We start from the raw sequence: 19,226 nt of genomic DNA, 5'->3' as shown, positions 1-19,226 counted from the left end.
GTTGAATAAAGACACTAGTCCATCCAGTTCAACCTGTGTAGGTGTGTGTGTTCATAATCATTTTCTGCATCCCTGTACACTGTGCTCAATAAGATACAAAAAAATTTAAAACTATCAATACTTCCTGCTGACACCACCAATTGTGGAAGAAAATTCCACATCCTTATCGTCCTGACAGTGAAAAACCCCCTACGCAGCTTGAGGTTAAACTGCTTCTCCTCCAATTCCATTGAGTGGTCCTATGTCCTCTTACACTCCCTGAGACTGAATAGTTTATTCTGTATACCAGAATCACCATTGAGGTATTTGTATTCCTAAAACACTTTCTGTCTTAGGATGACTAAGCTGCTCTTCTATACAGTACGATAAGTGAATGTTGTCACCCTAGGACAGGAAGTGTGTTAATTGCATGTGGGAAGGTGCAGCATGGTGCGTAAACACACAGAGTCCAGTTGCAGAAACAGAATTTGTATTAAAGTGTTACTAAAGTCAAATTTTTTTTTTAATTGAATAAAAAACTTACCTGCTCTGTGCCGTGGTATTGCACAGAGTGGCCCAGATCCTCCTCTTCTGGTGTCCCCGATCTTGGCTCCTCCTCTTCTTCTTAGCCAGCCGCTGGCTATGGGGAGAGCGTAGTCTGCGTGCTCCCGACCTGTGTGTCTATGGAGCCGTGCTCCATAGACTTACACAGCAGGACTTAGGCCCGCCTCCCACTTCCTCTTCACTGCATCTGATTGACAGCAGCAAGAGCCAATGGCTCCTGCAGCTGCTCAAGTGCTGTGTAAAGAGGAAAAGAGGTGAGAATAGATGCAGCCGTGCACAGTGCTGATCTCTTCTCCCCTCTCTTCCCCTTCACACAGGGAAAGGGGGGCACAGAGAAACTGAGAACGTTTTTTACCTTAATGCAAACAATGCATTAAGGTAAAAAACATTTTTAGGTTTAGTCACACTTTAAGGTTACAATTTAATAATTCACAACAAACCCGGTGGGATGACATCCCACCAAGAGTACTCACAGGATGCAAGCACTGTGTAGCAGAGCAGGTCTCAAGAGTGCCGACAGCATCTTTTTTGAGAGGTGGCATGTGGCCTTGCTGGTCTTTGCCCAAATGGGGAGGTTTCCTGGAAGAATGGCATGTCCCTACCCTTGCGAACCAAAGATATGTATGTGAGCTGCTCAGACTGTATGGGAATGGTAGAGAGTGACTAGCTGTCCTAGGAGCCACACATTGAGTCAATACCTGCTATATGATAGTGAATGGCAGTCTCGGCCTGGACCCCCACCAGGCCATGCCCCCCAACATGTTTCTCTCCTCCCACTGGGGAGGCTCCAGTGGCAGAGTGAAACGCATTGGGGGTTTGGCCTGGCGGTGGTCCAGGATGAGACTGCCATTCACTATCATATAGCAGGTCTTGACTCGATGTGTGGCTCCCAGAACACCTAGTCACGCTCTACCATGTCCCTATCCTTAGGGACATACTGGAACTGGAACTGCTGCTAATCACTGTCATTGTCAGACGGATGACCTGTCCTGACACTATCCACATGCAAAATGCATGCCAGGCCTGTGAGCCAAGGCCTTAAATAGGCTCTGCCTTAACCCAGATGGCTTCCAGAGATACATGAGGCAGCAGCATCCAACTGGATCGCTTCTCCAATGACCCAGGAAACCATAGAAAAACCACGTTCCTCCTGACTACCCCCCCAACTGCAATGCCGCTGTGGTTAAGCGTCACCTACAGTGGAGAAAATAGACTACACCTGCCTACATGCAGGATCACCAGGTGAAAACTAAGGAAGAAAAGACATGAAAAAAGGAAACCAATACAGCCACCACTTCTAAGAACTGGTTATCTGCAATATATTATACTTTTGTTATTGGGTTTAGATGAGCTTTAATAATAAAAAATGTACTGAGGGATACTATAGGTATGACTGGGGCTACATTTTGCATTATTATAGATTTTTCCTATTTCTTGTTAGAAAGCTACAGGCAATACTTAGATATCATTTAAGTAAAACACATGCAGTATTAAACTTAATGTGCACCAAAATGACAATGAATTCCAGCTGAACAGAGCTCTTTGTAGTTATGCCAAAGACGACAGCTTATGTTCTGGAAGCTGTACACACCAAAGTGGCCATTTGGGCTGTTTTCTGGCTGAAAAAGTCCCATTTAAATCTGTAAACTGCTGTTTCACAGTGTATAAAACCTTGAGCTAGTGCATGGAGCCAACCCCAAAGTACGTACAGAAGACTCCTCGCTTTATATGGCTTCATTAGAAACCCAGTGAAAAGTACCTGCTATATAAAAACAGAAATTCCAAATAACAGGCAAAATTAGTTAAGCTCCAATTTAGCTAATTACATCCTCCCTCCCCCCCACAGGAGATATAATTACATGAAACAAAACAAATAGAGTCCAAAAAAAGCACGATAGAAATGAATGCCATCTTAGAGAACAAAGAAGTATCTATGTTCTTTTCAACTTTTTCTTTTTCTCAGACGCCCACTGAGATGAGCGGGGGAATTTAGAGGGAGGCAATTCCTGCACATAAACAAGTACACATTTAAGAGATTTTCTGAACAAAAAAAAAATAGAAATTAAAAAAAAGGAGAAGAAATAAATGCAATAGCTGTTTAAAGCCATTTCTGCATGCTATTAGTTTTCATTAAGCTGTCAGAACACCATTATATCCTAATTTAAACTGTGCCTTCTAATGCTCACTTGAAGATAACACAAGTCTTGTTTTTTTGTTTGAGGTTCCTGCTTTGCTCCGCTCAAACCCTAAGTGCTCAAAGCTTTGACGTGATTAATAGCTGAGCATCTCCATTTAAATACAGACCATGTTTCCAATTTATTTTCACCGACTGCTTCTTCTTTTTTTTCCTTTCCTTTTTTTTTCAACTTTACATAGCGGCCAAACCAACTCAAACATTTTTGCTTTCTTGAATTTTTAGAGCCACCTGTTGGGTGTGATCTGCTTGCTCCTTGCACACAAAAATTGCAGCTGGATATACATGGGGCCAGGGTCCCAAAGAGCCCCTTTACAAGACCAATTTGTGCCCTACATTCCATTAACATCTAGGTATAAACATTATTTTTCTTGTATAGACAGCATAATGGGTGCAAATGAAGAGCTGCCTTTGCACTACACCAGTGGTCTCCAAACTGTGGCCCGGGAGCTGGATGCAGCCCTTTGTTTGCCCTTATCTGGCCCTTGAGGCACTACTCCTGCCACTGATATGAGGCACTATTCCCTCCAGTCAACATAACACAATCTCCTGTGCTTGGGGGCTTAGTCTACGAGTAGGTGGTGTAGCCAACCCTTCGGATACAGCATGGAATGTCAAAGGTCTTGCTGCCCTCCTCAGAACAATGGGTATCGTTGGAACTGAAACATATAGAAAAAAAAGGAGGGCGCATCGACCTTGTGCATTACCAAAGATAACATTTATTTAAAAATGTAACAACAAGAGTAATACTCACAAATTAACCTTAAAAAAGGCTTATCAGTGCTCCAGCAAGTGGAACCGTATTTCTAGACACCTGCAACCTGGACCACGTGTTAGGGGGAACCAAATTGTATCACAAATGGCTTACACGTTACGAGGGAGGACCCTCTTTATCAGAGCCACAGTGCTACTACTGCTCTGGCTCTGATGAAGAGGGTCCTCCTTCGTAACGCATATGCCGTTTGTGATGCCATCTGGTTCCCCCTAACACCCAGTCCAGGTTGCAGGTGTCTACAGACATGGTTCCACTTGCTGGAACACTGATAAGCCTTTTTATAACATTCTTTTGTGAGTATTACTCTTGTTGTTACTTTTTTTATACATTTTATCTTTGGTAATGCACAAGTTCGGTGTGCCCTCCTTTTCTTTCTATATGTTACTATTTCCTCCAGTGACACCCACAGGGAGCACTATTCCTCCCATTGACACCAATGATGGGACACTATTCCTTCCACTGACACCAATGATGGGATACTATTCCTCCCATTGACACCAATGATGGGACACTATTCCTTCCACTGACACCAATGATGGCATACTATTCCTCCCATTGACACCAATAATGGGACACTATTCCTCCCACTGACACCAATGATGGGATACTATTCCTCCCATTGACACCAAAAAGGGGCACTATTCCACTCACTGACACCAACAACGGGGCACTATTCCTCCCACTGACACCAACGATGGAGCACTATTCCTTTCACTGGCACCAACAATGGGACACTATTCCTCTCACTGACACCAAAGATGGGGCACTATTCCTCCCACTGACACCAACAATGGGGCACCATTCCTCCCACTGATAGCAATGAAAGGGCATTGTTTACTCTCAGGGCATTTTCTACTCACACTGGCCACAGTCCGGCCCCCCTCAAAGTCTGAAGGACAGTAAACTGGCCCTTTGTTTAGAGAGTTTGGAGACCCCTGAACTACACTGAAATCTTTTATGGTGCATAATAAAATGAAAAAAAAAACTTAATTCAGACAGGGAACATACTCTTTAATTACAAACCAAATGGTGGAGAGGGGGAAATAAGCAATGCATTATGCATGTCTCAGTCCTAATCAGACAGAAGTTGAAGAGGTACTTGCTGTCACAAAATGTGAATTTTACAAACTAGGGAAAGGTGAGAAGGGTAAGGGCATATAGTAGAATGCCTTCAATTTCTCACCTTCCCCATCAGTAATCAGTTTTGAGGTCTATGTGACAGCATAAAGGGGTCCCAGCATTTTCCAGACCTAAATCTAGTGTAAATGGAGCCTAAATACCAGATGTCTACTACTGCATGAAGCATGGAAGAAACCTCGTCACCCATGAGACCTGAAGCAGAATGGCTAGGTCCTCCTGAAAACCCTTCACCATTCTCTGGTCCTCTATATCACCCTGCATCCTGATCCATCAGTTAAGTCCTACATCTGCTTCCCAGCCAAACCTACCTACTCAGTGGCATGGTTCTTCCTTAAATTAGACAATCTCTAAACATAGAGACTGCCAAGATACAGGGAAGAGGGGTAGCTAGGCTGTGGTATAGGTGCAAACTGTGGGAGCATGTAACTATCAACCCAAGGAGTGGGAATAGGCAGTTAAAAGCAAGAGTCTGGCACAGGTCTTGTTAAAAATAAAAAATAAATAGTTTTTGGTCATTTGATTCTAGTTTCAAATTTTATAAGCGTATACATTATTTTATATGATTTGCATAATATCATTATTAAAAAAAAATGTATAGGATGTACCCATGGTGGGTCTAATAAGGCCTAGTACTGCCTGAATGTTTTTTGGCAGCCTGTGTATAATTGAATAAGCCATACGGTTTTGTCTCTGGCAGGAAAATAAGTGTGTGTGTGTGTGTGTCTTCTGAGTCCTTCTGCTCAATGAATAATCTCATCCCTCCTGTTCTTTACAGTAGGTCTAGTTTACAAAATAGTTGCTATTTGAATAACCATAGGCACACCCCCCACATGAAAAAAACCTAAGCGTGCTGATAGGTTGGGTGCATCACACGGTAAAATGGTGGGTATGTTGGGGGGCAATAACATTAAAAAAAAACACATAAAAGCTAGTGTGAAACTCAGTGCTAAAAAGCCTAATGTTAAAAAGAGCGTTGTAAACCGCACACACTCTGGAGTCTGGAAAGCGACATCAGAAAAATATATATGTATATATAGAAATATGAATAAAAGTTCTAAGAGTAAGAAAGCCAATTTTGAAAAAATGTTCAGAGGGGTGAGCCCCTTTAAATGAGTCTCTGGTGTGACTACTGCAGGTAGTGGCGAGGCTGCTTCGGGCAAGGGCTAGGGACCTGAGGAATGTAAAAGATAAGAAGGTAGGAGAAAAAAAGAGAAGCGTCAGGCCAGTCTTAGTGCAGCATTATTTTATTATACAAAGGCAAATTGATTCCAGTAAAAGATGCATTTACATAGTGCTCAGTAGGTAGAGGCTTGTTACGTCCAGCAAGGAACAACACTGTCGCTTGAATCCCTGTGATGTATGATCCATGAGTGCTGTCCAACAGCGGGGAACTGTAGCCTCGAGCTATCAGACAAGGTTACTGCCTACCGCTATGGTGGGTGAATCAGAACGCGTTTCGGAAGCACAGACACGCCTCTTTCATCAGACTGATGAAGGAGGCATGGCCGTGCCCCCGAAACACATTCTGATTCGCCCACCACAGCAGTAGGCAGCTCCCTTGTCTGACAGCTCTGGATCACCTCCTTGCTGAACCACCCAGCTGGCGTCCTCCCGAGTTGCCTCGAGGCTACAGTTCCCCGCTGTTAGACGGCGCTCGTAGATCATACATCACAGGGATTCAAGCGGCAGTGTTGTTCCTTGCTGGACGTTATATGCCTCTACCTACTGAGCACTAGGAATTTACCGGAATCAGATGTTGGAGGGGCATGCCTAATCTTAACTAGCAGAATCTCTACAAAAGTGAAGAAAATGTAGGGCTCTAGGTGATAACATTCTGTAGTTAGAGGTGTGTTCTGACAGTTTATGCTACCAGCTACCTTCTACTTTTTTAAAGTTTTCTTATTTTTATTCCACTTGACGTCCGGATGTTTTTTTCCCCCTTCATGACCAGGGCATTTTTTGCTATTTAGCACTGCGCTAACTGGCAATTACACGGTTATGCAACATTGTATGTACTTATATACATTTTTTCCACACAAATAAAAAAATTTCTTTTGGTGGTATTTGATCACCACTGGGTTTTTATTTTGTATTATATAAATGAAAAAAAAAACAGAAAAGTTTGAAAAAAACAAACAATATTTTTTACTTTATGTTATAAAAAAATATTCAATAAAATCTAATTTCTTCATAAATTTAGGCCAAAATGTATTCTGCTACATATTTTTTGTAAAGAAAAATCCCAATAGGTGTATAGTAATTGGTTTGTGCGAAAATTATAGCATCTACAAACGTTGGCATATACAGTATCTCACAAAAGTGAGTACACCCCTCACATTTTTGTAAATATTTGATTATATCTTTTCATGTGACAACACTGAAGAAATTATACGTTTCCACAATGTAAAGTAGTGAGTGTACAGCTTGTATAACAGTGTAAATTTGCTGTCCCCTCATAATAACTCAACACACAGCCATTAATGTCTAAACTGCTGGCAACAAAAGTGAGCACACCCCTAAGTGAAAATGTACAAATTGGGCCCGATTAGCCATTTTCCCTCTCCGATGTCATGTGACTCATTCGTGTTACAATGTCTCAGATGTGAGTGGGGAGCAGGTGTGTTAAATTTGGTGTAAAATAGGGAAACTCCTGCGCTGTCAAAAGGGTCTGTACTAAGGAACACTGCTGCAACACCTGTGTGACTTATCCAAACAGACAAAAATGTATAGATAAAAGTGAGTAGTAGTTGCGCTGTGAGTAAAAAGAAAAGGGAAGTGGAAGTGGGGGGGGCTAGGTGAAAATGAATGGAGAGATGAAAAACGGCCAAAGTGGATGCGGCCACAAATGCTCTACACAAACATACAAATGAAAAAACAAAAATACTGACAAGGGTAAACAACAAAATAAATAAATAGCAGAAAGTATAAATAAAAGTGATATAATACTCAAAACAGTCCAAGTGAATAAGGGCTAGTACCAATACTAGCACATAGTGACAACTCAGAAAGGCTGAATGTGGTAAGTCCAAATGGAAGTAAAAATAACAGTGATATAATACTCAAAACAATCCAAGTGAATAAGGGCTAGTACCAATACTAGCACATAGTGACAACTCAAAAAGGCTGAATGTGGTAAGTCCAAATGGATAAACATATAGCAGTCCCACCACCAGACGAAAAATAATCCAAAAGAAGGGAGAGATCTTCAGTGGAAACACCTCCGTGTTCGCAAGCAGCTTACCTTACTGCTGTAAGGCATACAGCTTGTGCTTAATTGTAAAACACTATCAAGCATGGGTATCCTATCCGGTTGTTAGAGCGCTTCCAATGGTGGATATACAGGACGGTATATGAAAAAGAGACATGAACAAAAGATAGTGTAACTCCGTGACGACCAAAGTAGGAGGGGGGGACACAGAAAGTGGGTGCACTCCCTTTTTAAAAATGAGTGTAGGCATCAATCCACGAACGCCGAGTTCGTATGCCTCAATGGATGTCTTCAATCAATCCCCGCTCCTCAATGCTCGTCACATAGGGTGAGTGTATATGTGGTATAGGGAGAAAGCGCACATAGCATAATCCCGTATAAAAGCCAATTTATTGATAAAAACAATATGGTAAACTCACATTTGAGACTATGTACAAATCATCCACCAGCGCCGAGCTCGTCTCCTGCCGTCAGTTTGTGACAGTATCATGAGTCACGAGTCGTGACGATACACGTCAGGATTGGAGCACGGGATACTGTGACAAACTGACGGCAGGAGACGAGCTCGGCGCTCGTGGATGATTTGTACCATAGTCTACTTTCAAATGTGAGTTTACCATATTGTTTTTATCAAAAAATTGGCTTTTATACGGGATTATGCTATGTGCACTTTCTCCCTATACCACATATACACTCACCCTATGTGACGAGCATTGAGGAGCGGGGATTGATTGAAGACATCCATTGAGGCATACGAACTCGGCGTTCGTGGATTGATGCCTACACTCATTTTTAAAAAGTGAGTGCACCCACTTTCTGTGTCCCCCCCTCCTACTTTGGTCGTCACGGAGTTAAACTATCTTTTGTTCATGTCTCTTTTTCATATACCGTCCTGTATATCAACCATTGGAAGCGCTCTAACAACCGGATAGGATACCCATGCTTGATAGTGTTTTACAATTAAGCACAAGCTGTATGCCTTACAGCAGTAAGGTAAGCTGCTTGCGAACACGGAGGTGTTTCCACTGAAGATCTCTCCCTTCTTTTGGATTATTTTTCGTCTGGTGGTGGGACTGCTATATGTTTATCCATTTGGACTTACCACATTCAGCCTTTCTGAGTTGTCACTATGTGCTAGTATTGGTACTAGCCCTTATTCACTTGGACTGTTTTGAGTATTATATCACTGTTATTTATACTTTCTGCTATTTATTTATTTAGTTGTGTACCCTTGTCAGTATTTTTGTTTTTTCATTTGTATGTTTGTGTAGAGCATTTGTGGCCACATCCACTTCGGCCGTTTTTCACCTCTCCATTCATTTTCACCTAGTCCCCCCCCCCCCCCCTTCCACTTCCCCTTTCTTTTTAGTCACAGCGCAACTACTACTCACTTTTATCTGTGTTAAATTTGGTGTTATCGCTCTCACTCTCTCATACTAGTCACTGGAAGTTCAACATGGCACCTCATGGCAAAGAACTCTCTGAGGATCTGAAAAAAAGAATTATTGCTCTACATAAAGATGGCCTAGGCTATAAGAAGATTGCTAAGACCCTGAAACCGAGCTGCAGCATGGTGGCCAAGACCATACAGCGGTTTAACAGGACAGGTTCCACTCAGAACAGGCCTCGCCATGGTCGACCAAAGAAGTTGAGTGCACGTGCTCAGTGTCATATCCAGAGGTTGTCTTTGGGAAATAGATGTATGAGTACTGCCAGCATTGCTGCAGAGGTTAAAGGGGTGGGGTTCAGCCTGTCAGTGCTCAGACCATACGCCGCACACTGCATCAAATTGGTCTGCATGGCTGTTGCCCCAGAAGGAAGCCTCTTCTAAAAATGATGCACAAGAAAGCCCGCAAACAGTTTGCTGAAGACAAGCAGACTAAGAACATGGGTTACTGAAACCATGTCCTGTGGTCTGATGAAACGAAGATAAACTTATTTGGTTCAGATGGTGTCAAGCGTGTGTGGCGGCAACCAGGTGAGGAGTACAAAGACAAGTGTGTCTTGTCTACAGTCAAGCATGGTGGTGGGAGTGTCATGGTCTGGGGCTGCATGAGTGCTGCCAGCACTGGGAATCTACAGTTCATTGAAGTTAACATGAATGCCAACATGTACTGTGACATACTGAAGTGGAGCATGATCCCCTCCCTTCAGAGACTGGGCCACAGGGCAGTATTCCAACATTATAATGACCCCAAACACACCTTCAAGATGACCACTGCCTTGCTAAAGAAGCTGAGGGTAAAGGTGATGGACTGGCCAAGCATGTCTCCAGACCTAAACCCTATTGAGCATCTGTGGGGCATCCTCAAATGTAAGGGGGAAGAGCGCAAGGTCTCTAACATCCACCAGCTCCGCGATGTCATCATAGAGGAGTGGAAGAGGAGTCCAGTGGCAACCTGTGAAGCTCTGGTGATCTCCATGCCCAAAAGGGTTAAGGCAGTGCTGGAAAATAATGGTGACCAGACATAATATTGACACTTTTGGCCCAATTTGGACATTTTCACTTAGGGGTGTACTCACTTTTGTTGCCAGTGGTTTAGACATTAATGGCTGTGTGTTGAGTTATTTTGAGGGGACAGCAAATTTACACTGTTATACAAGCTGTACAATCACTACTTTACATTATAGCAAAGTGTAATTTCTTCAGTTGTCACATGAAAAGATAGAATCAAATATTTACAAAAAAGTGAGGGGTGTACTCACTTTTGTGAGATACTGTATATACTGGAATTTACACATCTATAGATGCTATACTAGTAATGGCGGTGATCAGCAAGTTATAGTGTGACTGTGATAGTGTGGTGGTCAATCTTCTGCTAAATCTGCTTGATTTGAGGAAGAAGAAACAGACAGATTGCTGTCTTTGTACAGAATTATGTGTGTTTGTCAACATGGAACTCTGTGCTGTGATTGGCCACAGCTGATCAGCAGATTTCAGAGATAAATCATTGGCTGAAATCTGTTGACAAACTTGTGCTGTGTCAGTCAGCAGGGGATTTGAGCATGCACGCCCCAAACGCGTAAGAAAGGCCGCAACGTATACATTGCCTTGCCTGTCTGCAGTATATGTACTGTGGACAGGTGACAAGCAGTTAAGCTTTTCTTTCTCTTAATGTGGCCAATTTTGCCTGAACTGGGTGATAATCTCTTGCTGTGAGCATCTGTACACACCAGTGACTGAGATCCCAAGCGTAAAACCATGCTCAATCAATACAGTTTCCCCAAACATAATCCGGTATCTGTATGCTCTTCCTTTCTTAAATAACATATTAATACTGATCAGACCTTTCTAGACCTGATTCATGTTTATGAGAAAATTTGACTGAAAGATAATTAAATTGTACCTATGCATCTGACAATCCTCTGTTGTCTACTGCCAACCTGTCTCAAAACAGCACAGTGATATTGTATAAAATATGGTGGATATCAAACAGCAGTACTTACCTTAAGGCCTGGTTCACACTTAGGCATTTTTTAGAGCATTTTCAGTTCTGTAGAAACACACTACAGTCCATTTAACATGGTTTCCTATGGATGTAATTCACATCTTTGCATTTTATGGAATGGGTCAGGGATGTTTTTTCTGGTTTTTGGCTCCATAGACTTCAATGGATCAAAAACATGTATTGAAAAACGCTAAATGCATCTGGAATATGCAAACTGCAACCTGCATAGGTGTGAATCAGGCCTTAAAAAGACTCTGTCATGTGAGAACCATATGAGCTGTCATTGCCAATCTCTACTTTTGAGAATGTTAGTTCAAACTGACACTTTAGCTTCAATGATTTCTGAGTCTCTGACCCAGAACAAGTATAGATATACAGAATTCGAATACTTTTAGGACACTATGCGGTTGATTTTCTAAAACTGGAGAGTGACAAATCTATTGCAGCTATGCATGGTAGCCAATCAGCTTCTAACTTGAACTTATTCAATTATTATTTGACAAAAAGAAACCTGGAAGCTGATTTTTTTTTTATGCAGAGCTGCACCAGATTTTGCACTCTGGATTGTTGACATCACAAGTGGGTGGTGCCACCAGGTGACGTAGCCAGGTGGCCCCGCCCCTTACATATATATAAGTACTGTTAAATGGCAGAGCCTGCAGTGGGCAGTTAGCCTTCATCGCGTGCTGGCGGTGGCATGATTGACAATAAAGCTACAACGGGGAACATGTACCCCATACTCATTCACATGGGGGGGGAGCAGGATCTGGGGAGCCCCTTGTTATAGGGGGCTTCCAGATTCCGATAAGCCCCCTGCCCACAGCCCAGGGCTGTGGGGAAGAGGCCCTTGTTCCCATCAACATGGGGACAAGGTGCTTTCGAGTGGGGAGGGCATGAGGCCTGGTATGGTTCAGGGAGGGGCGCTCGCTTGCCCCCCCTTTCCTGTCCTGCCAGGCTACATGCTCAGATAAGGGTCTGGTATGGATTTTGGAGGGGTACCCGTGCAATTTTTTTTAGATGTTGGTGTGGGAGTTTCCCTCAAAATCCATACCACACCTAAGGATCTGGTATGGATTTTGGGGGGTTCCCCTTAAAATCCATACCAGACCCAAAGGGTTAACATTTTTCTATTGCTGGCAATGTTTTTTTATTTTTTTCATTTAGCTGTCAGCAGGGAAGCCCGTTGACAGCTGATGACTCATTCGTTGTTAAGGACGCCGCAAACGGCTTCCCGGCCCGCTCCTTAATAACCAGCTATTCACTGTGCTCTGATTGGGCAAAGCTGATTTTGTTATTGGACTTTTTTATTTTTATCTTCCTATTTTTGGCTGGAGTTTGCTTTAAGTCAAACAAGTAGAATTTTTGTCAAAATGCTAAAAATTGTACTGAATTTTTATTTTGTATATTTTTATACTAATAACATAACTATTTGCTATACTACAGTTGAGTGTGTTACCATTCCACTCTCATGGTAGTTGGAGGCTGAAAATGGCTGCCCCCCCCATATCCGTCATGACAGTGTCAATTCAAATGACAAATGCCACCTTAAAGTGTAAACCCCCCCTATCGTTTTTAGCCAAGGAAGCTGCCATCTTTGCTAATCTATAACTGCCATGATGCTGCACATGTGATCAGTTATGACACCAGCCATTGGATGGTTTGACAGTTTGGTTGAGAGCACAACCAATGGGAGCGTTACATTTCCGGCACGTGCCGGAAATTAAACTGTTTTATGGATGGGTTTACTTCCACTTTAAATACTTACGTCTAATATCAACATCCTCACAAAACAAAATAAACCTCCTTATTGGATCTTCTTAAAATCTTTTATTATAAAAGTGTAAGATAAAAAGAAATATAGTATTTAGATATTTAGTAAAAATTATCAAGTAATAGCTCTGAGTAAAGTCTGGTGAAATGAGTCAACACGTCCTGTCAGGTATTTACCCCTCGGTCACTGACCGTTGCTGCCGTGGATGCGGTCAGAGAGGCACACTCCTTCACATTTGGTGGGAGTGCCCTGTGATTCCTCCATTCCAGTTCGACATCCAAACTCACATAAAAGACGCTCTCGGGGGGTTGACATCCCACTTTCCCCAACTTGCTTCCTCTCGCACGTCCCTGCCCTCCCGCTAAGCCACTACAAGAAAAGTGCGCTACCGCACCTCCTTAATGCAGCCAAACGACTTACACCTCTCTACTGGGAATGTCCACAGGTGCCCACTATAGCTGAGTGGCTCAAGAAGGTAGATGAGATTAAGGGGGCAGAGCAGTGGTTGGCGACGTGTAAAGATAGATGTGAGCGCTTTACCAATATCTGGGCACCTTGGCAGAAGTACACCGCTGACCCCGACCCAGTGCCACCCAGCCTGGAGGTTGCATTGTTGGAGCTGGCAGAACCCTCGCTCAGAGTGCCTACTAACTATGATGCCTGAACCCAATTTTTACAGTCCTTTCCGCTGTTGGTGTTTTCTTTCCGCTTTCCGGTTCATGGGGGCGACTAGACTAGACTAAATTATATTATTTTATTTATTTTTCTCTTTTTCACTTAATCCCTTTTATTTTTATTCTATATGATGTGCTTTTATTTCAGTTCCTGTTCTTGTCTTATATTGTATGTTGCACTGGGTGAGGTACTTGACCTATAAATCCCATTGCTTTAGCAGGGCTCCCGCCCAGGGTAGTCCAGGTACCGGCCTGGGCGGCTGTACCCCTGGATGGAGGTTTGATGGAGGCCTTGTTGGTCCCTCCCTTTGGGGGTGGAGCCAGTCGGGTCCCCTTGTGGCTGCCTCATGGGGGGGGCGCCCTGGAGTTTATGGAGTTGAGCTTTAGCACGGATCTCGTACTTACTCAGGTTCGCTTAGGGGATACCCTCCTTAGAAATGTTGCTTTATATGCTTCCCCCCTTCCCAAGTTTCCCTAACCATTCCCCTTTGTAACTTATGTTTTTGCAGTTAGACATGCCGATACATTTATTTCTGCTTCCGTATTTGCAAATCCTCATCAATAAGGCATTGTTGGCTATGTTGTATTCTATGTGTCAAAAAAGAAAATTATGTATATATTTAAAAAAAAAAAAAATGAGTCAACACAAATAAAAATAAATAAATAAATAAATAACACTTGAAGTGAAATTAAACCCAAAGCCAAAAAAATTGTATACCATATTTATCGGCATATAACACGCACCCCAATTTAAGAGGGAAGTTTCAGGAAAAAAAACTTAAAAAAAAAAAATAAACCACTTTGAAGCAAAATAATGGTCAGTGAGCATCAATGCGCCTGATTAGTGCTCATCTGCAGCTTCAGTGCAGCTTGATCTGTGCCCATCTGTAGCCTAATCAGTGCCCATCTGCAGTCTAATCAGTGTCCACCTGCAGCTTTGCTCAGTGTCCATCTGCAGCCTTGCCGAAATATAGGCTGCCACCGAGGGGAAGGAGGGGACGAGCACTGCCGAAATAGAGCTGGATCTCCTGTGTACTCGGCTCGGTGTCACGCCCAGTCCCGCCCCTTGGACCGGATCCTATGATGAACATAATGCCGGTCCAATGTCGGGACGTCAATGCTAGGAGATGTCCAGGGGGCGGGACTGAGCGTGACTGCGAGCCTAACCGAGTACACAGAAGATCTGGCTCTATTTCGGCAGCGCTTGTCCCCTCCTTCCCCTCGGTGGCAGCATATATCGGCGTATAACACGCACATACCATTTTCCCCCTATTTTAAGTGCGTGTTATACGGCGATAAATATGGTATATTGCAGCTTACCGATCATTAGCAGTGGTAACTGCATTCATTTTCTTTTCTTTTTTCTTTTGGGATAAAGTTTTTACATAGTTAAATAAAAGCTGATCATTGTAAGCAACCCTGTCAGTGATAATTGGTTTGTCTCAACACTCTGACTGTTACATTTCCAGGAGAGCTTGTGCTGTTGAAAAACAACAGACTTACTAGCCATAGAAGAAAGAAAGCCTAAAAAATAAAACTAATGCAGCCATCGCATCTAAGAATTACTGAGCTGCAATATAATACATTTTGGCTTTTGGGCTTAATACCGCTTTTATGAATTTTGAAAGCATATAAAATTGTTCTGTGGTATATATAACAGAGCTGTGCCTCGTCAGTAGGAGCGGCAGCTTTGGAAAACCCTAGCTGAACTAAAAAAATAAAAAAAATAAAAACTTTTTAGAAATACATTGACAATGTAGGATTTAGTCTTTAAATTATTCTGTCAGTCTTATGACAATTTAATTATATTTATCTTGTGTTTCTTTATTCAGTTTCGGTAACAATGTCTCGTCAATATCTTATTCAGGTGTAGCATGAAAAATTCTAACAACCCTGGGCTGCCAGCCAAGCTTGCATCTGACTGACGCTTGCTTAACTGAGCAAAGATTTGCTCCACTTCAAAAGGGAACTTGCCTGCACTAGAACGAGTAGTGACAGCGGAGGTGAGGGCCGGAATTTTAACAAAGCTGTCTACGGCGTGTGCTCAGGGAGGCGGAACCGGCACTTATACTCCACTCTGAAAAGACCTCTGGCTGTTAATTCGCTTCAAATGCAAAACCCCAAAAAGTTATCTGAAAAGCAAATTACCAAAAGAAAATAGGCAACTGCAATTTATTGTTGTCATTTTTATTTTCCGGTTAGCATTTTTGTCCCTCTATAAAGTGTATTTGTGGTGATTAGCAAAGATAATAGAGGGATGCATCTGGTGTTTCTCGGTTTGCAATAGATGAATACATTAAATACAATGATACAAGATGAAATCAAAAGCTGTGCTTAAAGGGCAGCTAGATTTTTTTTGGAATAAAAGAAAAATTCCTGATGCATCACACAAAATAATAAAAAAAAAGCTTTGCTATTATTTGAGTATTAGGAAAAAAGAATCTGTATTAAAGTAAAATTCCAAGCTATACATAACACTTTAAAAAAAAAAAAAATAACAATAATGTCTATACTTACCTGCTCTATGTAATGGTTTTGCGCAGAGCAGCCCCGATCCTCTTCTTCTGCCCCCCCCAGCAATCCAGGCCCCTCCCCTTCATTGGGTGCCCGTGCTTGCTCGCTCCCGAGTCCTGCTGCTGCGTCCATTGACATAGACATTGGGACTCTGCCCCATCCCCCCCGCTCCTGTGTTGCCGGATTGACAGCAGTGGCAGCAATCCGCAACTATCAATCTGTTCAATGAGGAGAGAGACAGTGGTGGGAGCCGCTGCACTTATGCACTTCGCTGGAACGGATCGGGCTCAGGTAAGTAAAAGGGGGTCTAGGGGGCAGCTGCAGCACAGCATGCGCGTGATTACGCTGTGAATGAACAGTATTCACCGCATCCCGGAAAATCAATGCTTGTGGGCTTCACATGCCCACAAGCAAGATGGAAACAGCCAGCATCTTTCTATCATATTGTGGGCTTCACATACCCACAATCAAGATGGAAACAGCCAGCATTTTTCTATCATCTTTCTATTTTTTTCATCTTTCTATCTATTACATTTTCTGCCCTTGTTGTTTTAACTTTGAATAGTAAAACATGATTTTTCCTGCCAGTAAATACCTTATACAGCCCACTTCCTGTTTCTCGTCTGGTAATAAGCCTAGGCTTATGACATCATACGCAGCTCTCTCTCTCTCACTCTCGAGAGAGTTTCCCAGGAAGGGAGGGGGGATGAGTCATAAGATGGCCAATGAGAGCTGCAGAGCTGGAGGTGTGCCTCTGTGTGTCTGTAAATCCAGGAAGTGAACAGGCAGCAGCTTCAGCTGCCCACAGTTAAAATGGTTGCAGCCAGACTCAGTGGAGCAAGATTTATGCAGCATATTTGGCATGTACAGAATCACAGTATATATAAAATTAAAATGCAAAGTGGTTGGAGGGAAGCTTCAGAATGGCAAACATGTTTTTATTACAAATTATGTGAGCAGACTGCAGTTCCTCTTTAATGCATAAAATGCATTAAGGCAAAAAACCTTAAGGCTTCAGTTTTAGAAGCACTTTAAAAATGCTCCCTCACCCCTCCTAACACCTGAAAATAGCGGCCTGAAAATAGGTAAGTATCTGCATCTTTCTTACACAGGTTAGTCAGCATAGGTGTTAGGATGGTGGAGGGAGCATTTGTCAGGGAAGAATTCCGAGAAGACCTGGCAAATATGCGAATGGCACGCAATGGCGAATCTGTGTCCATAACGGCGCATCGGTGCATGCAAAGCACGGTAATTGCCAGCGTCCACTGAACTATTTATATAGGCCAGTGGACGCTAACAATTACCGTGCTTTGCGTGCACCAATGAACTTAAAGCCGTAGGTTTTCATGTTATCCTCCCCTGGACAGCACATATCTTTCCTTCACTCCCTTGCCTCTGTGAGTAAAGCGGTGATAATTCACAGTAGAGCTTGCCGTTATCCTGAAACCACTTCAAGTTAATGTTTCAGTTTAGATGGAAACAGACCTTAGTGGATTTTCTGTAAGGCCCTGATTCCAAATCCTGTGGCAAAATTGCTGGATTGTCATCAGCCCCCCCCCCCCCCCCCCCCCATGTTCCTGTGCCCTGTGTATCCTGATCTTAGACTTCCTGTTACTGACCAGGGTTGCCTTCTGACTTCATCTTGATTCCTGGCTCTGACCCCTGGCTTGAACTACTGACTTCACTTCTGCTTTATCAACTGTGTTTGACCTCAGCTTGGCTCAACTAATCTGCTATTATCTGTCTACCCGTGTAAGACCCTGGCTTGTTCCAGTTTCTGCTACTTGCCTATGCTACTGACTGATCCACCATGTATGACTCTGCTGCCAAGTATGCCTGGAAACCGCTAAGGACACCTGTCCTGCAGCGCATCCTGCTTGCTCCTGCTGCCATCTAGTGATCAGCTCTGCAGACTACTACAACTGGCAACCCGTGATTCTTTGGGCACTGTATTCCCTGTACCACCTCCAGGGGTGTTCTGCACTTAGCCACAAGGGGAGCCCTCTCAGCAATTTGGCCTCCAACCAGGTACGTGACACATAGGTGTGCGCAGCTTATTCCATTGGGGTTTGCACCCTAAAGCTCAAACATATTTACATACGTATATACATACACACACACTGACACATACACTCTTATAAATACATTTTAAAATGTATTAAAACATTGACAGTGTCAGTAGAGCAGTGGATGGTGCCAGTAGTTTTTTGGTTTTATCTTTTTTTTTTTTTTTTTTTCTGTTCAATATTTTTATTGAAATTTTTGCAATTTAGAGATAACAATGACATATCAGACATTACAGAACTCCTCATTGACTAAGGCAGTCAAAAGAGGTAAAGACATTGGATCAACAAAATATCTCTTACAAGGGTAATATAACAATAAGGCACTGGTACACTTACAGACGTAACACTGTATTTCTAACTAGGAACCTCCCTCTTTCGTAACTGGGAGGCCCGAACTAGCGAGAAAAGGAGAGAAAAATACCAATAACCCTAGGGAAAATAAAAATTCGAACTAGGGAGAACAGTAAATCTCAGGGTGTAGCGGGTCCCCAAGTACAACCATTGTAATGTATATTGTGTGATAAGTCACCTAAAGAGGGTTCCCTCAGGATTTGATGACTCACAGGGCAGGAGGGGGCGTGACTCTCAGTCCCCCCGCGCCAGTTGCTCGGTTTGGCCGGTAACCCAAACACTCTACCAAAGACAATGATCAGCCGGCGAGGAATTTCGGCAGCGAAGCCCCCCCAAGCGGGCCCCCAAGATCATCACCCCACGCCAATGGGAACACACTGTGGAGTGAGATAGCTCCAGGACCCCTCCCGGGTGGGACGCCCTGCTATCACCCATCGGCTCCCCCCGGAGGACACCCCCGCCGGGAAGTTCCCCAGGCGTTGCAACCCCCGGGATGGAACCAACGGTACCATTTTCTTGGTTAGATGAGTAAGAGTGATTG

At 43.1% G+C, this 19,226-nt stretch overlaps 1 protein-coding gene across 1 annotated transcript in view; it reads right to left on the bottom strand.

Moving 5' to 3' along the window:
• The window catches only part of ESRRG (estrogen related receptor gamma), a 1,188,946-nt gene that overhangs the window by 508,910 nt on the left and 660,810 nt on the right, over positions 1–19,226 (bottom strand). The window lies entirely within an intron of this gene.

The sequence above is a fragment of the Aquarana catesbeiana genome, linkage group LG04 (genome assembly GCF_042186555.1).
Source record: "Aquarana catesbeiana isolate 2022-GZ linkage group LG04, ASM4218655v1, whole genome shotgun sequence".
In the NCBI taxonomy this organism is placed as follows: domain Eukaryota; kingdom Metazoa; phylum Chordata; class Amphibia; order Anura; family Ranidae; genus Aquarana; species Aquarana catesbeiana.
This window is presented reverse-complemented; position numbering and strand designations above follow the sequence as displayed.